The 12,535-nt window shown below is 40.3% G+C and overlaps 1 non-coding gene across 1 annotated transcript; it reads right to left on the bottom strand.

Annotated features, from left to right (window-relative positions):
• Nucleotides 1–384: 384 nt before the first annotated feature.
• Trnas-uga lies at nt 385–466 on the bottom strand. The gene has a single exon. It is a non-coding gene; the product is annotated as a tRNA-Ser (tRNA).
• Nucleotides 467–12,535: the final 12,069 nt, after the last annotated feature.

Here is a 12,535-nt window from a genome sequence, read left to right as displayed (position 1 = left end):
GGCCGGGGGATTTTCTGTTACTTATATTGTTCTATTAACATTTTCCTGGGGCTTGAACATATGCAACAGTTGACCGACAAGTATACATATCTCGCCGGAAATTTATAGCGGCGAGCAATGGTTTGTAAATACGGATTCAAGACTGATTTAATTTAATAAGACTATGTGAGATGATTGTATGTATGTTACAATATTTTGAAATTTGTCTTGACTTCTTAATGAAGAAAATGTCAACGAAAATGTTAATTCACAACGTGGACTCCCGTGCACAATGTACATGCGGAATCTATTTCAACCAGGCATACTAAGGCAGAACAGACAATGAGGTTGTCAGAAATCATCGACAACTACAAATATAATCACACAATTTCGAGTAAAAATTTTCGCTGCGGACAGGATTCGAACCTGTGCGGGTAGAACCCATTGGATTTCAAGTCCAACTCCTTAACCGCTCGGACACCGCAGCTGGTTGGAACTGAGCGCCTCAGCGCAGCATTTCAGCGAGGCCGCAAAGTGTCTTAGTTGATGAAATGTATAGATTTAATAGTTCGATACCCTGAAACCGTTAAAAATTAAGGGTTTAATTTAAATTTATCAATGAAACTTACTGACAACATTTCTCAGTAATAAATCAGAATAACTGAAATATTCAGAGAGTCTTTCTGCGAAATAAAGGGGTGGGACTACACAAATTCTGAGCATTTGAGTGAAGCACTTCGAACACTTATTTCGCTAGCACTTCTGAACAACGTTTCTCTCCCATTGAGGATGGCATCTGCGAAACAATCTGGTTAAGTGTTTGTGTGTATTTTGTCCATTATCAAACAATCAGACATCCTTCCGATATGTTGCAGCGAACTCAAATTCATTCCAAACTCTTCAACAAGTTTTCCTTTCAAAGGAAGTGTTAAACTATAGAAATAAAGAACTGCACTTGCTGTGAAACATCCAGTGTCAATGAGGTCGTCTAAACACAATAAGGTCCCGCGAATTCCATGCTGGATCGCCAATTCTGAAACAGAAATTACTTTTATTCTTTTCAAAACAAGCATTTATGCCCGTTCTCGAAATTGCAGGCACATTCGTTTGTAAAAATCGTATCGGCACAGATTGTTTTCCTCGCGTGTCTCGCAATAATAAAGTTTTAAAGCTGCAAATTCTCTCTTCATTGTTTCAACCTTGTATGTTTTCATTTTTCAGCGCATTATTTATAACAAGCTTCAGTGTATCATATCTATGGCCTTACTTTGACATTCACGACAGATTGTATTATTTGATAATATTTAGTAACAGATGAACACTAGGAAATGTGGCTATTCGTTTCCTCAGTACAGGAATTTACAATAATAATGGCAAATGAAGAATAACAAGTGAAGAACAATAACTAGTAACGCCAAATCCAAAATACACGCAGTGTTGTCAGATGCAGGTCTCGAAATCAGGAGGTACAACTTTGAAAAAGCAGAGGATAGCGGTAGATACTGGACAGCGTATTCTCAATACTATTACTTTACTATTATACGTTAATAAATAATGTATATCCAAAAATCGCACTAAATCAAGGAAATTGCTACTACAGTGGTTTCAGAAGCACTGTATGTCTTTTTTATGCTATTATTATTATCTTTCCTTTCTCAGACGTTATGTCTGGTTAAAAATGGAATGTGACGCGGACCTTGATCAAGCGTGACTTCCTTTTAACTGTATGGTATATGTTACATTGCATTTAGGAACTTTCGGGTAATTGAACATATATCAATAATTACAGATTTCTGTAGTTGTATATATACGTTTGGATGTAGCTGTATTGCGTTGATGTACTGGTGGATATTGTGTGGTATGACTCCTGTAGTTGATAGTATAATTGGTATAATGTCAACTTTATCCTGATGCCACATGCCCTTGACTTCCTCAGCCAGTTGGATGTATTTTTCAATTTTTTCTCCTGTTTTCTTCTGTATATTTGTTGTATTGGGGATGGATATTTCGATTATTTGTGTTAATTTCTTCTTTTTATTGGTGAGTATGATGTCAGGTTTGTTATGTGATGTTGTTTTATCTGTTATAATGGTTCTATTCCAGTGTAATTTGTATTCATAATTCTCCAGTACATTTTGTGGTGCATACTTGTATGTGGGAACGTGTTGTTTTATTAGTTTATGTTGTATGGCAAGATGTTGATGTATTATTTTTGCTACATTGTCATGTCTTCTGGGGTATTCTGTATTTGCTAGTATTGTACATCCGCTTGTGATGTGGTCTACTGTTTCTATTTGTTGTTTGCAAAGTCTGCATTTATCTGTCGTGGTAGTGGGATCTTTAATAATATGCTTGCTGTAATATATGGTGTTTATTGTTTGATCCTGTATTGCAATCATGAATCCTTCCGTCTCACTGTATATATTGCCTTTTCTTAGCCATGTGTTGGATGCGTCTTGATCGATGTGCGGCTGTGTTAGACGATATGGGTGCTTGCCATGTAGTGTTTTCTTTTCCAATTTACTTTCTTCGTATCTGTTGATGTTATGTGATCTAAAGGGTTGTAGAAGTGGTTTTGAAATTGCAGTGGTGTAGCCGATGTATTTATATGAGTGATTGCTTTGTGTATTTTGCTAGTTTTTGCTCGTTCTATAAAGAATTTTCTTAAATTGTCTACCTGTCCATAATGTAGGTTTTTTATGTCGATAAATCCCCTTCCTTCCTTTCTGCTTAATGTGAATCTTTCTGTTGCTGAATGTCTGTGATGTATTCTATATTTGTGTCATTATTATTATTATTATTATTACTGTTGTTCGTACAATGAAATAAAAATGCACACAAAGGCAATATGATGTAATGACTCGGCATTATACGTGCATAGGTGCCACTGAGCATGATTTTCACTACTGTGCTTTATGAGAAATTTTAGATACAACTTACCAAAATTGTTTTGCCCGCCATAATGTACTCAGTCATATAATTAAACAGCAGTATTAACAGTTAAGCCCGTAATAATGCTTATTACCCTTACAAAAGCAAAATGAAAGATGAAAGATAAAAATCAACCACCATTTTCAGGTTTTAAGAAATTTTTCCACCGAGGACTGAAAAGTGTGTTTATTGTTCCTCATTGTCGGCATACGTAGCACTGTTAAGGCTGTTTGTCAGACTTTTTAATTCCAAAGAAGAAGCACTAGGAATTTTTCACTGACCTTTGTGTGTGTGTGTGTGTGTGTGTGTGTGTGTGTGCGCGCGCGCGCGCGCGCGATCGCGCGCAATAAACCACGTAATGTTTTAGTGAAAATTTTTTTCTGCTTTTGGTTTTCGTTAGCCAGTTGCAGAAACTATTCCTTCTACAGCGGCGCCAGAGCGGGGAAGACTTAACCCTAGTTCTTAATGGGGGCGTCCATATGGTTCCTTAGTTTACACGACGACACTAGGTTGCAGGCAACTGCGCATGCACGCCATGCGTTTGCGCAACTCGGTGAAACTAAACACTTTCGGAGTGTTCCAACTTCGGCGACACTAGTTGCGTGAGTTTTGAGGTTGTGTGTGTTCATAGAGTGTAGACAAACTGAAATATCAAGTGGGGAACGGAGAATAATGTTCGCTTTTTGGATATCTATGCTTTGCATAGGTGTTTGTGGGATTTCAGTGATGCTGATTACAAAAATAAGCAACATATTATTGCCGCTGAGACCGTCATGTGCCATCACAACATAGATGATTTGACAATATCTGAGCTGCAGGGCAAAATTTATTGAGTTAGAAGCACATATACAACTGAATTAAGAAAAATACAAGCAAGTGTAATTCTAGCTGTGGAAATGCTCTCGTCAACAAGACTAAAATCCCATCGTTAAGTTGGCCAACTCTTTGTTAAGGAAAATTGTTGACAGGAGGGAAGGCTATACAGACTCAAGAAGCTGCATTCTTCACTCAATATTCAGCTATTTAAAACGTCGCTGCAGTGCTCCCCATTCACATATGTTAGAATTTTGAAATATTGCCACTGTGCAGATCTGTCTTAAAGAGAGTAGGTTGCAAACCATTCTCATCTTAATGCGGCCTGCTTCGAATAATTATTCTTGCTAACGTTAATAATTATTGGTGCCCCCGGTAGCTGAGCGGTCAGCGCGACGGGTTCGATTCCCGGCTGGGTTCGAGATTTTTTCCGCTCAGGGACTGGGTGTTGTGTTGTCCTAATCATTACCATTTCATCCCCATCGACGCGCAAGTCGCCGAAGTGGCGTCAAATCGAAAGACTTGCACCAGGCGAGCGTCTACCCGACGGGAAGCCCTCGTCACATGCGTCTTCACCAACTAAAACCGTATTGTATAGCATGCCCAGTGTTCTAGATTATAATGCACGCATTGTGATATATAACTTAAGTTCTGGCGATGGTGCTTCATTCATCACAGTACCTTCATTCCTTATCGCATAATTAACTCTGTTTAGAAGAAACGTGAACGGTTCTGGTGACATTCTAAGATAATTAAAAGAACTTCTAGGATCTTCCATTATAAATTATTTCAGCAAGGATGCTGAACCACCGGCCGGCCGCTGTGACCAAGCGGTTCTAGGCGCTTCAGTCTGGAACCGCGGGACCGCTGCGGTCGCAGGTTCTAATCCTGCCTAGGACATGGATGTGTGAGAACCCTTAGGTTAGTTACTTTTAAGTAGTTCTAAATTCTAGGGGACCGATGACCTCATATGTTGAGTCCCATAGTGCTCAGAGCCATTTGAACCATTTTTGCTAAGCAACCGAGCTAACGTCTTTTCTTCATCCAGTCACGAGTCCAAACACGTTTCTCATTCTTTTTTTCTTTTTTCTTATGCACTGATCTCACGCAACAAACATTAACTCCATCACATCTCGTGCGACTTGCAGCTGCCAAAACTTTCATTTAAGACACGACTCAGGGACCCACAAAAAGACGAAACTGAAGTGTACACTGGTTTCGCGGTGTCTACAGTCAAATATGAAACCATTTGCGTACAAGTCATTCCAAGCAACTAGTGGTGCAACCTAATGTCGTCGTGTAAACTAGGCTTTAATAAGGGCTAAACAAATTTGGCGGCCGGCCGAAGTGGCCGTGCGGTTAAAGGCGCTGCAGTCTGGAACCGCAAGACCGCTACGGTCGCAGGTTCGAATCCTGCCTCGGGCATAGATGTTTGTGATGTCCTTAGGTTAGTTAGGTTTAACTAGTTCTAAGTTCTAGGGGACTAATGACCTCAGCAGTTGAGTCCCATAGTGCTCAGAGCCATTTGAACCATTTGAACCCTATTTGGCGAGCACAGGAAATACAGGCTTTGGTTCAAAATGGTTCAAATGGCTCTGAGCAGTATGGGACTTAACATCTGAGGTCATCAATCTCCTAGAACGTAGAACTACTTAAACCTAACTAACCTAAGGACATCACACACACCCATGCCCGAGGCAGGATTCGAACCTGCGACCGCAGCGGTCACGCGGTTCCGGACTGAAGCGGCTAGAACCGCATGGCCACACCGGCCGGCAAATACAGGCTTTGAGTCTGCGTACACTTTAGAGATTTCCCAGCAGTAGTCTTGTATGCAACTCCAGTGTTCCGGAGCAGACGCTATTAACTAATTGCTGAAGTTTGTTACTAGCCACACTATACCTGGAAAAATACGCCGCAACTGGGGCCAGTGGTTGGAAGCTACCAATTTTTCTCGGATCCAGTACTTCCAATGATTTAACTACAGGATGAGCAAAGAAGAAATGGGGCAAAATTTGCTGGATCGCCTCAATATAAAACCCTAAGCAACAGATTGACCGCCTTCAAGTGAAACAGATTTGAGGATCACTGTACTGTATTTTCTCCACAATGGAGGATTGAAGGGACAACCACCTCGTTTGTCTTGGATGTAGCAATTTGTTCAGCTTGAGCCTCACAAAACATTGGAACCACTTTAATACAGCTATGTGCTTAGCGCCAGTATGAATTTAAGTTAATGTGTCTCCAACCACATCTTCCGGGGCCTTGGTAGTTTTGCACAAGAATAGGAGCAGCACAGGTTGAAAGAACGGCATATGAATTTCATTATGAACAGGGCACACAGGGAGTTGTGTTTGCCCATCCTGACACTAGCTCCGTCGGCAGCGAAATCTATTAAATTTTCCTTATATGGTAATTGTTGACGATAAAAACTGTTGTCAAGATTAACAGCACTGCCCTCAGTTACTGGAATGAGATCTAAAAACGCATCTCCCATCCTTCCACGCCCTAGGTCAACTTTAGCGTCAACGCACAAATGTCAGGTATTACTGAGGTTAGTTGATTCCTCAACAATTACTGAAAACTTAGTATTGTGATGCAAATTACAAACGTTTTACTTTCACCATATGTAACATGTCCCACAATAGCAGCGGCCTTGCTCTACTTCACGTAACTGTTTTGGCACTTTCTGGATCTCAACACTCTGGCTTCAACAATGTAGTCAAATGTTCCATAACGTTGAACGATACGTGTGTTCAGCTGTAATTGCACAAAGTCTTATTTCCACCTCCATAAGTTTGTTGCTTACATTTGAGTCCTGGAATCACAATGAAGTTAAAAGTTTCAGCCGTAGTAGTCTCGCAGCACATTGCACATGCGTCTGCTTTTCTACTGTACACGTGTATTAAAAATTAGTTTTCTCGTCCGAGGAAATGTTTGTTTCGCTTTCACACACCTTACAATACGTAAAATTATCGGCTTTCTACTATGTCGCAAATTTAGCTTCACTTTCCCACTCACTTTTGTAGTTTTGAGTTCCGCGTCACGAAACCAAACCATTTCAAACCTTGTGCGCATTAACTGTACTTTGAGAAATACACTACGCCCAGCTAACAACAAACTGACGGCGCATCTTCGACAGAGAAACGCACTAAGCGACTAATTGTTAGAGATAAGCGATTACATTATTTACTGTTTCAAATTCTTCGCTCATAAAATTCCAAAAACTCAAGACAGTTGACGCAAAGTTGGGCATCTTACCATCGCCATTACTCTATAACGTTTTGACACCATAGCTTTGCAAGCGTGTCAGTCATTGTTACCCACGTTTTCTACGCAATAGGTGTACCATGGGTGCACTTTACTCTCCCTGAACGAAGAAGCTAACGAGCCACTGGACACTTATTTTTGACAACATTGTAGGGAAAGAAAAGACATTGCATTTTCAGCTTAGACTATTATGAGTCGTTAATTAACGTTGTACTATAAGAACCTGTTCAGCTTCTCGCAGTCAGGCGTTGCGTGGGTTATCGTTACCCAGATACATATTATAAACAGACTAGCTGACAAACCCGGCATTGTCCGTGTATTCATTTTGCCGGTTATCTGTTAGAAACGAAAGCATAAAAATGCCGAAAAAATTTCAGTTCGATGTACTCAAGAATACTCTTTTCAAATTTTGAAATAGTAATATAAAGAAATATGCATAATGCACAGACGTATTAGTGCAGTACCCAAATTAAGTAATATTTACTTTACTTAGAACTTATAAACAGTATTTATAGTCCGATGTCCAGGCGCTACTATGAACTGAGTTAGTAGCAAAGAAGTAATACATTTAAACGAGATGCACAATGCGGCGGTCCTCCTGAACTGTGTGTGGTAGCATGATATAATTTTGTAGGTGTGTTTAGCGGCGTATGTAGATACTATCTGCGAAATTTATTGTTAATAGAGGTAATGGCACAGAAGTAATAAATTTAAACGCCATGCAACATGCGGCAATTTTTCACGCATTTCATTGTGACGTCAAAGGTCCTGAAATATAATAGATTGGTGGTTCATACACTACAAAAATTGTAAGACGATAATAAGTGATATGTATAGAAGTTATAGTTGAAATCGGTCTTTTGGTTTTGGAGCAGATGTAACAGAGGTTTTAAATAACATTCATGCGAGGAATAAACTTAACAGTAACACCAGCACTTGGACCTGGTGAAAGTCTCTCTGGGGAAGGGGGGGGGGGGGGGGGGAATTCACAGAAGAGATGTTCAAAACTTAGTTTCTGAAGAAATGGGAGTTAATCTAGCGGTGTACTAACATTCCTCAAAACAAAAATTACTTTGAACGAATAGACAAAAAATTTCCCTTTAATTTGCTTTTTAGCAGTAGACTAGTAGATTTTTAAAACGCAGAAGATGATCTGAAACAACAGTAGATCTTAACACTGAATACAAGCATAGCGGTAGGAACAAAACATGAGCAGCAATTTAAATCTCGGGATATTCACTTTTTAAGCAGTACCAGTAAAGATTCTTTAGCGCGGAGATTAACGTATCGCGCACCGGCAAGAGCAATGAGAACTCAAAAATGAACTTCTTGAGATAAACCAACTTAAATCTGTAACACATATTGAAACACCGACGTGTCCATAAAAATGCAGACACTCTTTGATAGTTAACATCTTTGGAACAAGATGACACACAGTTGCAATTTTCCGCGGTAGTGTAGCCCATTGTTTTCTCAATAAATCTTGGCGCGCGTTTTCCAGCAGATGACAGTGCATTGTGCGGCACAGAACGAAGTAAAATTGTCGTTTGAGCAACGCAATGTCGCGGTACTGGAAGTATGAAAACGTGAAGGTACAACAGCAATGGCATAATATGTACGGAACTCAGCCACCAACAAGTACAACAATTTATCTTATTCTGGATAAATTTGAAGCCGGCGGTAGTGTTCGATTTGTCTGGCCGACCAAAAGCATCAATAAGTCCAGCTTCCAGCACTGCTGTGTTGCAACATTTTACTAGGTCACCTCAATGATCTGTGGAGGAGGGTGCACGTGAAAGTGGGGCACGCCGATCAATCGTATGGCGAATTCTGAAGGTTGCAAAGTGGAAATATCACTGCACGCTATTAACGAGGACGACACGGATCGAAGGATGGAGTACTGTGAGTGGTCTGAAGGCATAATAACTTTATTTATGAAAATACACAGTACAATCACCAACGAATTTTACATATTCACAAACACCTTTACCTTTTACCCATACAAATACAGATTCATTTACAGATATTTTTCTTTTATTACGAGTATACAAAGACAATGCAGAAGGTGACATATATACAGATTTACCAAAGTCTTTATTTGCTAATTCTCCAATATGATAAGTACGGTAAGCAATAATGTCTCTGTCTACAAAACTTTCAAGGCCGCCAACTTGTGGAACACCAGATCCACCTCGTACAATGGCTACAGTAAGCCAACCATTCCCATGTGAGAAGGAATCATTAATGTCAATGCTGAAATTCAGTCGACATCCACAGAAAACACATGGTCCGTCGACGAGTGCGGTAGCAGCAGTGTTCTTCACAGGATGTCAGCATCGACATTAATGATTCTTTCTCACATGGCAATGGATGGTTAACTGTAGCCATTGTGCGAGGTGGATCGGGTGTTCCACAAGTTGGTGGACTGGAAAGTTTTGTAGACAGAGACATTATCGCATACCGTACATATCACGTGACTGAACTTGCAAATAAAGACTTTGGTAAATCTGCATATATGCCACCTTCTCCTTTGTCCTTATATACTCGTAATAAGAGAAAAATATCTGTAAATGAATCTGTATTTGTATGGGTAAAAGGTAAAGGAGTATGTGAATATGTAAAGTTTGTTGGTGATTGTACTGTATATTTTCATAAATAAAGTGATCTGTAGCGTAGCTGCACAGGCAACTGCATTGAACGCCGCCACGATGCCGAGGTACCGGCGACGCATAAGGAATACTGTGTACAAGACTATTGAAAACATCGAATTTGCAACAGCAGCTGGCAAGAACAGGATTCCTGTGAAGAACACTGTTGCTACCGCACTCGTCGACGGACCATGTGTTTTCTGTGGATGTCGACTGAATTTCAGCATTGACATTAATGATTCCTTCTCACATGGGAATGGTTGGCTTACTGTAGCCATTGTACGAGGTGGATCTGGTGTTCCACAAGTTGGCGGCCTTGAAAGTTTTGTAGACAGAGACATTATTGCTTACCGTACTTATCATATTGGAGAATTAGCAAATAAAGACTTTGGTAAATCTGTATATATGTCACCTTCTGCATTGTCTTTGTATACTCGTAATAAAAGAAAAATATCTGTAAATGAATCTGTATTTGTATGGGTAAAAGGTAAAGGTGTTTGTGAATATGTAAAATTCGTTGGTGATTGTACTGTGTATTTTCATAAATAAAGCGGTTCTGGGTGCTACAGTCTGGAACAGCGTGACTGCTACGGTCGCAGGTTCGAATCCTGCATCGGGCATGGACGTGTGTGATGTCCTTAGGTTAGTTAGGTGTAAGTAGTTCTAAGTTCTAGGGGACTGATGACCTCAGATGTTAAGTCCCACAGTGCTCACAGCCATTTGAACCAATAATTTATAGGGATGGTTATCTGTTCTGACGAGGCGCAATTCAAACAACTGTACTGTGAACAGCCACAAATGCGTGTATTGGGCTCCTGAATATTCTCACGTTCGCGTGGACAAACATGTTAATCTACCGCGTGTTAATGTGTAGTGTGGTCTGTCATCGCGCGGTTCGATTGGCCCATTCTTCTTTGAAGATGCCGTAAATGGCGAGGTGTATCGTCATATGCTGCAAACATCGATTTTACCTGCCATCCGAGAGGTGTTCCGAAATGAAAGATTTGATCGACAACAAAGTGGCGCTCTGCCTCCACTACCACAGAAATGTCAGAGCCTACTTAGGTGAAAATCTACCTGGAAGATGGATACGTCGAAATGGAGATGTTAAATACCCACCACGGTCTCCATGCTGTACATATATTGACACCTACCTACGGAGAACCTCGAAAAATGAAGTTTATCAACAGAAGCCACCCACACCGACGAGAAACCATCGATGTTCCTCTGAGGCTGTCACACCAGCAACACTAACAGCCTTAGTTCAATCAGCAGTTCAGTGGTATCGACGTTGCATGGTTGGTAATGGTGTACGTATTCATTTTGTGTAACGTGCTGGTGGGTAAAGCTATTTTGTGATCGCGCGCAAGTGGATAACATATCTTACTGTCTTCTCAAGCCCAGAGTGATAGCCATTCTTACACAGCTATTAATTTTGGCCCTGTAATACCGCTAATGTTAGGTGCAGATAGTCTCCAATCAATTAGAAATTCTGCTGTGACATAACAAGAATGCACAAATTGATATAAATGAGAATCAGGGACTTTTTCTAAAATGACAACACAACCTCTCACTTTTTCATCCAACATTTAATTTATCACTGCTTTCAGGGTTGAAGTGATACAGAACAAGCAAGTTCAGTTACTTTCAATATTCAACAAAATAATTAACGTTTAGACACTGGCTATGTGATTATTAAATCTTTATCTCTATATATGAGAATGTTATAACTAGTAAAACATCATCAGTGAAATTTACATCTACGTTGTCGTAGCTGTTCAATGGACTAAGTTGGTGGAGAACGAAATTTTGTCTTTTAAGCTAATCAAAGTCTCATGTACTCAATGGAGGGTATGTTAGTATTCAACTCTTGAAATTCTATATTCAAAGTGTACACAGGTTGGAGTGAGCAAACACCCGACATTTAATGCCGCCTAATGTGCGTCGATACATAACCAATCGGGAAATGCGGCAGCGTTGTCTCCATGCTGGATCTGAACCGCTAATTTCCTACTCTGGCCTTGACTATTACTCAGTCTCAACTTTCCTGCGTTCTGCAGAACGTTCAATTTTCCCTAGTCAAAATAATGGCTATTGCAAACTCGCTAAGGGAAGGAGCGACGTGCACAATGCTCTGCCCACAAAAATTCCCGCAGGAATATGAACTACTGCTTTACATATGTCGCCACAATACGTGAAGCGTACTGCCCTCACTTCGCAGACGTAAAGGTCTCAATGTCCTCACTATTTTTCCACACATAGGTGTGGCCCACTGTGGCTTCATACAACCGCTTCCTCGTTATATGTGAATTTTTGTTTTTCTTGTCGGATCGCCGCTAGCCTTGTTAATGCTGTCTTGCCACTTGCCCATGGTCTCAGATGTGTGTATTTAAAATGTATTATACTGTTCTCGCCTTATTTCTTTCTGCACTGTAGCTGGGACTTCTTTTGTTAATGTTAATTGGGGTGTCCCGATGCCATTAGCCACGTGCACAGTGTCTCCAAACTGCTCTCACTTTATCTCATTTACGCATGCCCCTGACGTTATAAGGGTAGATATTGTTTTGTTATTCAGTGCTTGGTAAAGCTGCCAGCTTGGTAAAGCGGCCATTGCGTGTTTTTTGCCCTGAACAATGCTGTTGCATGCCCGAGAAGTGGTCACACGGGTTCTGATATATTTCGTCATTGTTGTCTGTGAGATTGACAGGAGAAAGTTGTTCCGTTGTTTTTAGTACGAACTTTTTTATTTTTGAGTCATCTGGTACAAGATACGTCACTTGCATTAACCTTGTCACAGAGAGGACAAGTCACTTATTTTCATATTCAGGACTACTCTTTAATGTTACTACACCCTAGGTATAATTTTGTGGGGTGACAGGAAGTTATCAACATGA

The sequence above is a fragment of the Schistocerca americana genome, chromosome 6 (assembly GCF_021461395.2).
Source record: "Schistocerca americana isolate TAMUIC-IGC-003095 chromosome 6, iqSchAmer2.1, whole genome shotgun sequence".
NCBI classification, from domain to species: Eukaryota; Metazoa; Arthropoda; class Insecta; order Orthoptera; family Acrididae; genus Schistocerca; species Schistocerca americana.
The sequence above is the reverse complement of the archived record's forward strand: the minus strand, read 5'-3'. Positions and strand labels throughout refer to the sequence as shown.